General features: G+C 41.7%; 1 pseudogene; it reads right to left on the minus strand.

Moving 5' to 3' along the window:
- Positions 1–5,427: 5,427 nt before the first annotated feature.
- LOC104873220 lies at positions 5,428–6,973 on the minus strand (annotated as a pseudogene).
- Positions 6,974–10,641: the final 3,668 nt, after the last annotated feature.

The raw sequence follows: 10,641 nt of genomic DNA on the forward strand, positions 1-10,641 counted from the left end.
TTGACAAGAGGACCCAGTCAGGAGTGGTAGCTAATGCCTAAAGTTCCAGCAATGTGAGAGGCTGAGGCAGGAGGATCTCAGGTTTGAGGGCAGCCTTAGCAAGAACTTGTCTCAAAATAACATAAAAAGGGCTGGGGATGTAGCTCAGTGGGTTTAACCCCAGTGCAGTAGGGACAAAGGAGGATAAGGATCTTACCACTAAGATTGCCACAGATGGCCAGGCTGGCTGGGTTGTGCCTGGGCTTTCTCAAAACTCTCCACATGAGCTGGAGTAGAGCTCAGCGGTGAGCACTTGTCTTTCTCATACAAGGCCCTGGACTCATCCCCCAGCACCAAACAGACTCCTGGGCATCAGTGGCTGGCACAGCATGCTTGCCACCTTTCTTTCTATGTTTATGCCAGAGTCACCCTGGTGATGACCAGGCTTCTGTAGCCATCTTCAGCTGAAGCCTACTCAAGTGCAACCCTGCTACCACAGAACGGTGTCTAAATCACCCTCATCCCATCTTCCCAAGGACGTGCGTTTGTAGCTGGTGGGTTCCGGCCAGGGCGCTCCTAACACACACACACTGCCCTTGGAGGATGTGCTGCTTAGGCCTCTGTATCTGTGGTGCCTCAGGGCCCCCGGTGCAAGCCTGGGATGAGGCTGCAGAAGCGAGGCGCCAGCGCCACAGTGTAACAACAAGTCCCCACTAGGTGATGTCAGAGCTGCTTGATGCAATTTAGTTCCCACAATAGCCTCAGTTTTACAGACAAGGAAACCAAGTCTGAGGCAGGCTTTTCAGGTAAGTAGAAGGTAAGGTTTCATAGACCATACATGTTTCTCCTCCAGAATTTCTGTTGATCCAGGACAAACAACAGCACGCTCTTGCTGCTCGATCTGCTAGAGAGTTCTGAGAGTGTCACGGCTGCCTCTGAGGCTGCTGAGACAATAGACACAGACTGTGCACCTCAGGCCTCACGGAATACTGTGCTCAGGACAGCCTTGTGGTGTCTCATAATGTGCAGATGTGCAGTCCTTTTTGTTTCTGTATGGATTCCAATGGACATGACTGCGTCCCTCTTGGGCTGGAACAGCTACCACACTGATTTGAGTCACTGCTTTCTTTTTCCTGCATAGTTCCCCTGAAACTGTGGACAAAACCAGGAGAGGTGAGTCGACACATACAACCTGGCTTGGATGACAGAACACACACCCTCCGAATCTGCCTGGCCCTGCTGCTGCCCAGAGCCGCGCTCCCGTTGGAAAGTCCCCCAGTCAGGAGGACCCTGTGAGACCCACATCTGCCTGCCTCACTCCCTCCAGCCTGAGGCAGCTGGGGATGGGGTTGTTGTGGGACAGTTTGGATTTAGACGTTTCCTTATGAAACCCTGCATTTTATAAACTGAAAAATGCTCACATAGGTGCATGTATGAATACTTGTGTAAAAGACAAAAATAATACAAAAACCACTTATTTTATCAATAAATATAAGGCGGGAATGGAGGTGCAGTCTCGGGGCAGAGCGCTTGCCCAGCAGGTCCAAGGCCCTGGGTTCAGTCACCAGAACTGAAAAGAAAGCAAGGCAGGGCTGGCGATTTAGCTCCATGGCTCCGCTGCCTGCTCACAAACGAAAGGACCTGAGTTCGATCCCCAGTGCCAATAAATAAAAGGTACATTAAAAAAGAAAGAACGAACTAGAAGGCTGTCTTTGAAGCTCAGGAGCCCTCCCCACATGGACCCTTGTCCTCTGCACCCTAAGGTGGATTTTTATTATCTCCTCGCTCTCCTTTATGTTACCTTGTATATGTGTACACGTTGTTAAGAGAATATACCGTTTACTGTTGCTTTTTTGAACTTTACAAAATACATTTTGTGTATTTCGCTGATTATCTTTTTTTCTCACTCAGCCTTCTGTTGGAAAGATTAATTTAGATTGATGCCTGTAATTCAATGGTGCTGCTCACAGCAGTTCACTGTATACTGGGATTTACTAGGTCACTGTCCCACGGGGTATTGGGGTTGTTTCCTGATTGTTGAGATAGGGACTTGTCACGTAGCTCAGGAAAGCCTTGAACTCGTTATAAAGCTCAGGTTGGACTCCACCTTGGAATCATCCTCCTGCCTCAGCCTCCCATACTACCGGATTACAGTCCTGTGTCATCACTCCTGGCTTCCGTTTCAAAAAATTTTCCCTTAATTACAAGCAAGGTTATTGTCATAAAGAGTCCACTCATCAAAAAATGGCCTTTTTGTTGTGAGAAAAAGATGTTTATTTCAGTAAACAGACTAAAAATCAGGAGATTCTAGCAGCTAGCTGTGAAAAGCTGAGTTTATCAAATCTGAGTGTGGTTGGGGAAAGATATATTAGTAATTAACTGGGAGAGGAATTAGGCTTATATAGATGTTGAAGGGGCTAAGGAATCTGGAGTGAAATATTTACGTCTTGGATGTCCAAGGACGGTCTGCTCAGGTGTGTACACAGTTACTGGACTTCTCTGCGCCGGGCGGTTGTATATTCCCTTTTGAGTCCATTTGCCATATTTACTGAGAAGCTGTTCTTGTTTGTTAAAAGCAGCCTGTTTGCTTTGTCCTATTTATTTGAGAAGGACTCAGGACTGACAGTTATTGTGGGCTTTCTTACCTCTGTCCCCTTGTAGCACATGCTGAAGTTTCTCCAGGGCCAATCCTGAGGAGTAGAATTGGTGTAGCAGAACTGGCTAACCCTCCACTGTGTGCAACCCTCTGCACACCATGCTCAGCCACCATCTTTGGTGAGGGCAGAGTTGGCCTTTGGGTCCCGACCTTACTTGGCTCTCACTACTCTCCTTCCCCTGCCACCTGGCTCCCAGTGCTCTTCCTTCACAGGTGAAGAGCACTGGCATCTGGCCTGAAGTATTGGAAGAAGATGTGACGTAAGAAGAGCAGATTTATCTTACACTGGTGCCAGGAAGCAAAATGGAGACTGCTGCAGCAGATACTTGTCCTGAGGCCTTTGCTCTATGTCTGGAAATACGTAACTACTCGCAATACCTTTAAGGAGGCATGCTGGGAGTTTTTTCAGTGCCAATTCCCATCCTGAATTGCACTTCTTACAATGATGTGTTAGATTTATTATAGGCTTTTCTTATCCACTTTTTTCCCCAAGGGAGACTTTCCTCCGTGAAGCCTTCCATGTCCATTTTAAATTGCCAGCATTCCCCAGGCCCCTCTCAGCCTCATTTTTTTTCTTTGCATGTACAATCACCTTTCATGCTAAATGTACGAATTTTATTTATTGTCTTTCACTAACTGGAATGCAAGCTCCATGAAGGCAAGCCCTATTTTGTTCACTACTGTAAGTTCTAGAACAGGATGCTCTCACAACAGAGCTGACTTCTTCCTCAAGCATAGCAGCTTTAGCACTGATGGCTCTGATAGTTTTGGGGCCCATAAAATACTTTAGTGTTAGTTTCTCTTAACAGCAGAAGAAACTCCTAATAATTAGTATAGAATGAACACAGCCTGGATTATATTCATATCCTATACCAACACAGTAATAAAATATAACAAGTTTCTATGAAGGGAATGTCACAGGATCTGAGGAGATGAGGATATCAATTTGCCCCCCACGAAGTAGTTTCATTGGCTCTTATCACAAAAAAACTTTAGGACATGCTGGTGAGAGGCACAGGTGGATTTATTGGGCAGACTTAAAGGATTACACACTTAGAAAAAATAGGGTGTGGGTGCTGCAGAGAGGGGAACGCTTTGGGGCTGGAATGAATACATAATCTTGGTAGTATAGTATCTTTTTTTTTTTTTTGTACCAGGGATCAAACTTGGGACCTTGCGCTGGCAAGGCATGTAGTACCTTTTAGGATTGGATTACTAAGAATGTCTAGCATACATGAGGCCCTGGGTTTGATTTCCAGTGCTAAAAAATAAAATAAAATAAAATATTCCGGTTATGCAGAGCAAGAAGTGAGAAATGAAACAAAACAAATACTTGTTGAAGACCTGCTTTGGATTCAGTGAGGTAAGGAGCTCAAGAAAGAATACAATGACGGAATAAAAGTGAAGTCCTAGTGATGTGCCCTAGTGATTTTCCAGTATTAGAGAAGGTTCCTCAGCACTATATGTTGTCTGGGAAGAGTGGGCCTTAGACTGAACTGTCACCCTTTTGTGTCTGCGAGGAGATTCGACATTCGACACTCGACATGTGACTCACTCTTGTGTTTTTTTTCAAGCCAGATTTTCACTTCGACTATCAAGTAAAGTTATGAACACTGCACATATATTTTTCAAACTTTCCTGTCTGAGCACTGGAAGGTTCGAGGTCAGAGCCATTCGACAACCAAGGTATGTACGTATGTATGTACGTATCTATCTATGAATGAAAACAAGGCAGCGAAAGGCCAGAAGGCCTCCCGACTCTCTCAAGGGAGATGCAGGGGGCACTAATGGAGAAGAAAGCAAATGCAGGGTCACAGAACTGTACAAAATGATTAAAGAAGGGGAAAAGAAACTTGGCAAGTTCAGAGGACATGGCCCAAAGGTAATGGAACTATCATACAAACTGACCAATGCGGACATGGGAGAAAGAAATAAAACACTGGAAGAGCTGAGCAAAACAGTTCAAATCACGAATGACAAATTTACCAAAGATACAGACACATGAAAAGGAGTTGGACAAAAATACTGGAAATAAAAAGTTACATAGAATTCATAAATTGTAGAAATGACCAATGTGAAGACAGGGCTTCAGAAATTGAGGAAAAATTGGTAAATCATGACAAATTACTCAGTTGTTGTTTTTTTTTTTTGAGTTTTGAGACAGGGTCTTGCTTTGTGGGCCTTTAACTCACTATGTAGCCCAGGCTGGCCTTGAACTTGGGGTGATCCTCCTGCCTCTGCCTCCTGAATTCTGGGATTACAGGTGTGCATCATCACATCTGGCCCTACTCTAAAAGATTTAAAAGGATAAGAGAACACGAAAAATGCACCCAACAGCTACGAGACAATGCTAAGACCAACTCAAGGCTAACTGGAGTTACAAATTAGAAGACAGCATGTATGGCATAAAAAAGATCTTTGTGCAGAAATCATAATAGAAAACTTTCCAAGTCTAAGAAAGGATTTCAACATACAGGTAAGTGAGGCTTACAGAACACCAACTATGATGAAAAAGGAAGTTCTCTATAACATATCTCAGTCATAATTCCAAATTTCCAACAAAAAGAAAACTGTCAGGGAAAAAGCAAAAAAATCACACATTAGGATTATAGCAGACTTCTCAAGACAAACTTACTTATTTTATTTATGTTTGCGATGTTCATTATGTTTAACTCTTGTGCCAAACTATTTTTTTTTTTTTTTTTTTGGTGTTTTTGAGTCAGGGTCTCACTATATAGTTGAGACTGACCTGGAACTTACTATGTAGCCCAGGCTGATCTTGAACTCACGGCAATCCTCCTGCCTCAGCGTCCCGAGTGCTAGGATTACAGGTGTGCACCACCATGCCCGGCTCCAGACTACTTTCTGATGAAGACAGCATTGTGTGTTACGCAAGAATGGAAACCACAAAATAATCACCATAAAGCTTCTAAAACTTGTGGGAGAATAAATGAGCATGGTCCACAGATATTAAGATGAAATCCACAACACTGATTATAAATATTGAGTGGATCAGATTAGAACACAAAGCCCAAATCACTATTAGAAGAGAGGAATATGATATGGTCCAAATTGTAGCCTTAAAGTTTTGTCTCACCCCTCAGTCTGAATAGTGAGGACTGATCTCCAGCTCAGTTCAGCCAAAAGAAACAGATTATGCAATTTCCAGTGCATTATATGAACTACAAACATTTTAGAAGGTTCTTTTAGTGCTACACTGTTGTACTTTTTGCCCCAGAAATTTGAGGGTGTGCAAATTCCACAAAGTCATCAATGAGAACAGCCCATATTCCTCTTTCATCATAATTAGGCATGTCATCTACAATCACTGTATTAAAGACTAAAAGAAGATTCCAAGTATCTTTTGGTATTGATTGTTTATAATGTTCCAACATAAATTTATGCCAAAAAAAACAAACTTTATTCCATAAGTCTAAGAATTTAAATCTTCTGTTAAGCACTAAGACCCAGGAGGCAATGGTCATTTCTAGATCTAATCCTTTTTGGCCTGATTCTTTGCAAAATTAAAAGTAAACTGGTAAAAATCCTTAAATCATCCTGGTTCTTTCAATTCTTGTTCTGTCTTGGGTATTTGGGCCTCTATCTTTTCTATGCTGTCAAATCCTAATTCTGTCATGCCATCCAAGAACTCCTGCTCAGAGAACTCACTGCTTTGCTGCTTTGAATTTCCATGCATTGATCAAAATACTAATGCTGGTTGGATCAAGGGTGGGGTCATCACAGAAGTGCTGTATACCCTCTATCCCAATTTTATATTCATCTTGAAGACCTTTGTATCTATCGTATAGTTATTCTAACTTCTTCTGGTCTAATGATCCTTTTACACTCTCTCATATATAAAGTTCAGAATTTTGGAAAAAATTATCTGTTGCAACATCTAACTTCCAGTCATTTTGAGAAAGACAACTTACTGTAGTTTTTTTCACTAGACTGTGTGAAGATCATAGACTGTGCAACTTTATCCTTCTGGGAGGATTTCAATTTGTTTGTGTTGGTGCCCTCCAGGTCTCTCTCTTCCTCCTCCTCAGTTTGTAGAGCTGTCAATCCATAGTTGGCTGGCTCCAAGTCAGGGTAGCATGGCAGAGAGGCATTGATGAGGAGAAACCGTCCATGGCAGGGCAGGAAGCAACAGGCAGCAAGCTGCCTCCAAGACAAACTAAAGGCCAAGACAGCCTGGAGTAAAGTGTTTCAAGCAAACAACTTTCAAGCCATACTAATATATCCTGCAAAACTTTCTTTCAAAATAGATGCAGAGATAAGGACACTACATGACAAAAGACATCTTAAGAGAGTGGACACCAAACCAGCATTCCAAAAAATATTCAAGAATATCACAGATAATAGAACCAACAAAGCCAAAAATTCAGATGGAGTAAAAACATCAAACAAATAATTAAATGAAAAAAAAAGGAAAAATAAAAAAGTCATTGATGGAAAAGAATACAATGACAGGAATACGTTAATATGTTTCAGTAATAACTCTCAATGTAAATGGCCTCAACTCCCCACTTAAAAGGCACAGATTGGCAGACTCGGCCAAAAAAATGGAATCCAACAGTTTGATGCCTTCAAGAAATTAATCCAAAAGGAAGTTTATAGACTAAAACCCAAAGGATGGAAAAACAGTATTTCATGCACCAGACCCTGAAAGAATCAGGGGTAGCAATTTTACTCTCAGACAACGTAAACTTCAAGTTAAAACTGATCAGAAGAGGTAAAGAAGGCCCCTACATACTAGTTAAGGGAACAATCCAACAGGAATTGTTCCATATATATATATATATATATATATACCAAATATTGGCACACCTAACTGCATAAAACAATACTGTTGGACACAAAAGATCAAACAAATAGCAACATAAATGTAGTGGGTGACCTCAATACCCATTCACTTTCACAAGGAGAGAGATCTACTGAAAAAACTCTACGAAGAAATATCAGAGCTGAACCACATCTTAGAACAAATGTACTTAATAGATATCTACAGAGTGCTGTAACCTGGTACACCAGAATACACATTCTTCTTAGCAGTACATGGAGCATTCACCAAAACAGACCAAATACCAGTCCTTAAAGCCTGCTTCAATAAATACAAAATAATTGATATACTGTAGTATATTATCAGACCATTGCAGATTGAAACTAGAAATCAATCACAAAACAAAGCACAGAAATTTATGAACATCTGGAAATTCAGTAATACACTTCTGAGCAATCAGTGCGGCACAGAAATCAAGGGAGAAATTAAATAATTTCTGGACTCAAACAATAATGCCAGGACAACACAGTGAATCTATGGGACAAAATGAAAGCAGTCCTAAGCAGGAAGCTTATTACAGTCAATGCTCACATTAGGAATACAGAAAAAGCTCAAATAAATAAATGATGAATCTCAAAATACTCAAACAGGGCCGGGGATTTAGCTCAGTGGTTCCACCACCTGCCTCATAAGTGCAAGGTCCTGAGTTTGATCCTGGTACCAAAAAAAAAAAAAAAAATCAAGATACTCAAACAGCAATAATCCCTAAGGAGGGAAATCATAAAAATCAGAGTGGAAATTAATAGAGACAAAAAATAGAAAGGATCAATGAATCGAACAACTGATTCTTTGAAAGAATAAACAAAGTAGATAAACCCTTACCAAGACTTATCAAAAGAAAGAAAAGTTTCAGACCAATGTAATTAGCAATGAAAAAGAAAGTTGGGTGTGGTGGTGCATGCCTATAATCCCAGTACTTGGAGGCTGAGGCAGAAAGATCATGAGTTCAAGGCCAGCCTGAGCTATATGGTGAGACTGTCTCAGAAAAAGAAAAAAAGAAAAGAAAAAGGTGAAATCACATGGATATTACCAAAATCTAGAAGATAGTAACTACTATTAAAAATTGTACTCCAACAAATGGAAAATCTTGACAAAATGGACAGATTCCTAGACACATACAAATTTACCAAAACTGATCAAAGACATAAATATTTTGAACAATCCAAAAATAAGCAAAGATGGGCCAGGGATTTAGCTCAGTGGAACTGTGCCTGCCTCTCAAGTACAAGGTTCTGAGTTCGATCCCCAGTACTGGAAAAAAAAAAAGCCCCATAATGATCAAAAAAATCTAGGCAGTAGTAAAGAGCTTCCCAATTAAGAAAATCCCAGGACTGATGCATTCACTGAGGGCTTTTGCTGTGAGTTACATGTGGCATCCTAGCCCCCTTTTATTTATTGTTTTGAGACAGGGCCTCTCTGAGTCTTTAGTACACTGTACCCAGGACTTCTGTTAAGCGAGGCCTCAGAGCCAATGGTGTCAGCAGGACAGAGCACACCTCACATCTGAGAAGTGGGCAGCAGGAGGAGTTTTCACAAGAGCCTTCAACAACAAGCAAAGGTCTATCACTGAGGTAAAAGAGGCCTACAGAGAATTTCACCATAGTGGGTCAAGCCATAGCCCATTTGTGACGGATCGGATCAGAAGCAGAGTCACTTCCTATTTGGAAGAATTAGAAAACTGTGACGGATTAGTAAGATACTAGAACACATTTCCCTTCTCTTCTGCGGGTGTCTCAGTCTGGGTTAAGGCTACGCTTTGGAAGTGAAACAACAAAACAAAATGGTAAAACGCACTTGAGTGAGAAACTGACTTACTAATATGCACCACACTGCACTGTGCAGGCTTAAGATTCAGACTGTGTAAGAACACAAATGTAGTCAGAAAAGTGAGATTGGTGAAAGACAAAAATCCATGGTGAGAAGCAGAGACCTAAAAGGGCACAGTAAAACAATAAGAATGGAATGAAAAATGAATTTCAGTCTAGTCTGTGGCACATTAGATCTATCATATTTAATGGACTGGAATTTTTTTGCGGGGGTACTGGGGGTCGAACTTGGGAACTTGTGCATGCCAGGCAGGTAGTGGCACCACTGAGCTACATCCCCGGCCCTGGACTTGGAATTTAAAAAAAATTCTAATTAAAAATATGGTCATGAAAATTTTCAGTGATGAAAGAAAATTGTTTTTAGTTGTCATGATTTGATCATCAAGATAAGAACTGCAAAAGATTAAGAACCTTTTTCACAAGACTGCTTTCTGGTTGTGTTGGTAGTTTTTGACAAACTTAAGCAATAAGAAATGACCACTCAGCCAGGGATTTAGCTCCGTGATTCCACCACCTGCCTCACAAGCGCAGGGACCTGAGTTCTATCCCTGGTGCAAAAATAAAAACAAACAAACAGATGACCACTCTAATCACATTTGTAAATTTGGTTAAACAAGCTCTGTATCATTTTGGTTCTAATTCAGACGTTATAATTGCAGGCAAAGAAGTAGTAGGAGAAGGAGGTAGGCATGGTTTCACAGTTCTTTCTATGAAAGGAAGAAAACCAGCACTCTCAGTTCATGTTGTAAAATTTCTACCTCATAAGGGAAGGATGCTAAGCAAGCCTGCAGTGGCAACTCCTTCTAACTTTGAGGGGCTCGCACACACCTTGGTGATGAGGAAGTAATCTCCATCTTTGAGTTCAGGTCTCCAACAGAGGTTACTGCATGGGGATCTGGAGCTCTGACTCAGGGAACACCACGGGCACGGGCTTGTGCTGTGCATCAGAAGTCCCGTGGTGCCCCATTAATAGATGCCAGCCCTTTAGCTGGACATGTGAGGTCAGGAAGAGGTGTGGGTGGCATGTACGATACACGAATCTGATGATACCACCAATATAGAATGTGACTTTGGATTATAATCACACACGATGTGACCATTTTGAAGCTGTAAAAGCAACTAAGTGGCTTAAACTAACTGCTAAAGTGACAGAACAGAAATTGTCAAAATAATGGAAAACTCAGAGTGTGTGTGTGTGTGTGAGTGTGTGTGCGCGTGTGTATCCCTACCCCTGTGTATGCCCTTACCCAAGACCCTGGGAAGGATTCAGGAGCAGCCTCCTTGCGAGAGGTTTCTCCCACTGCAGTGACAGCAGCGCACAGGAAGTGAGGCCGGGA

Source organism: Fukomys damarensis, unplaced genomic scaffold, assembly GCF_012274545.1.
Source record: "Fukomys damarensis isolate Sample0158 unplaced genomic scaffold, DMR_v1.0_HiC HiC_scaffold_9, whole genome shotgun sequence".
Classification (NCBI taxonomy): domain Eukaryota; kingdom Metazoa; phylum Chordata; class Mammalia; order Rodentia; family Bathyergidae; genus Fukomys; species Fukomys damarensis.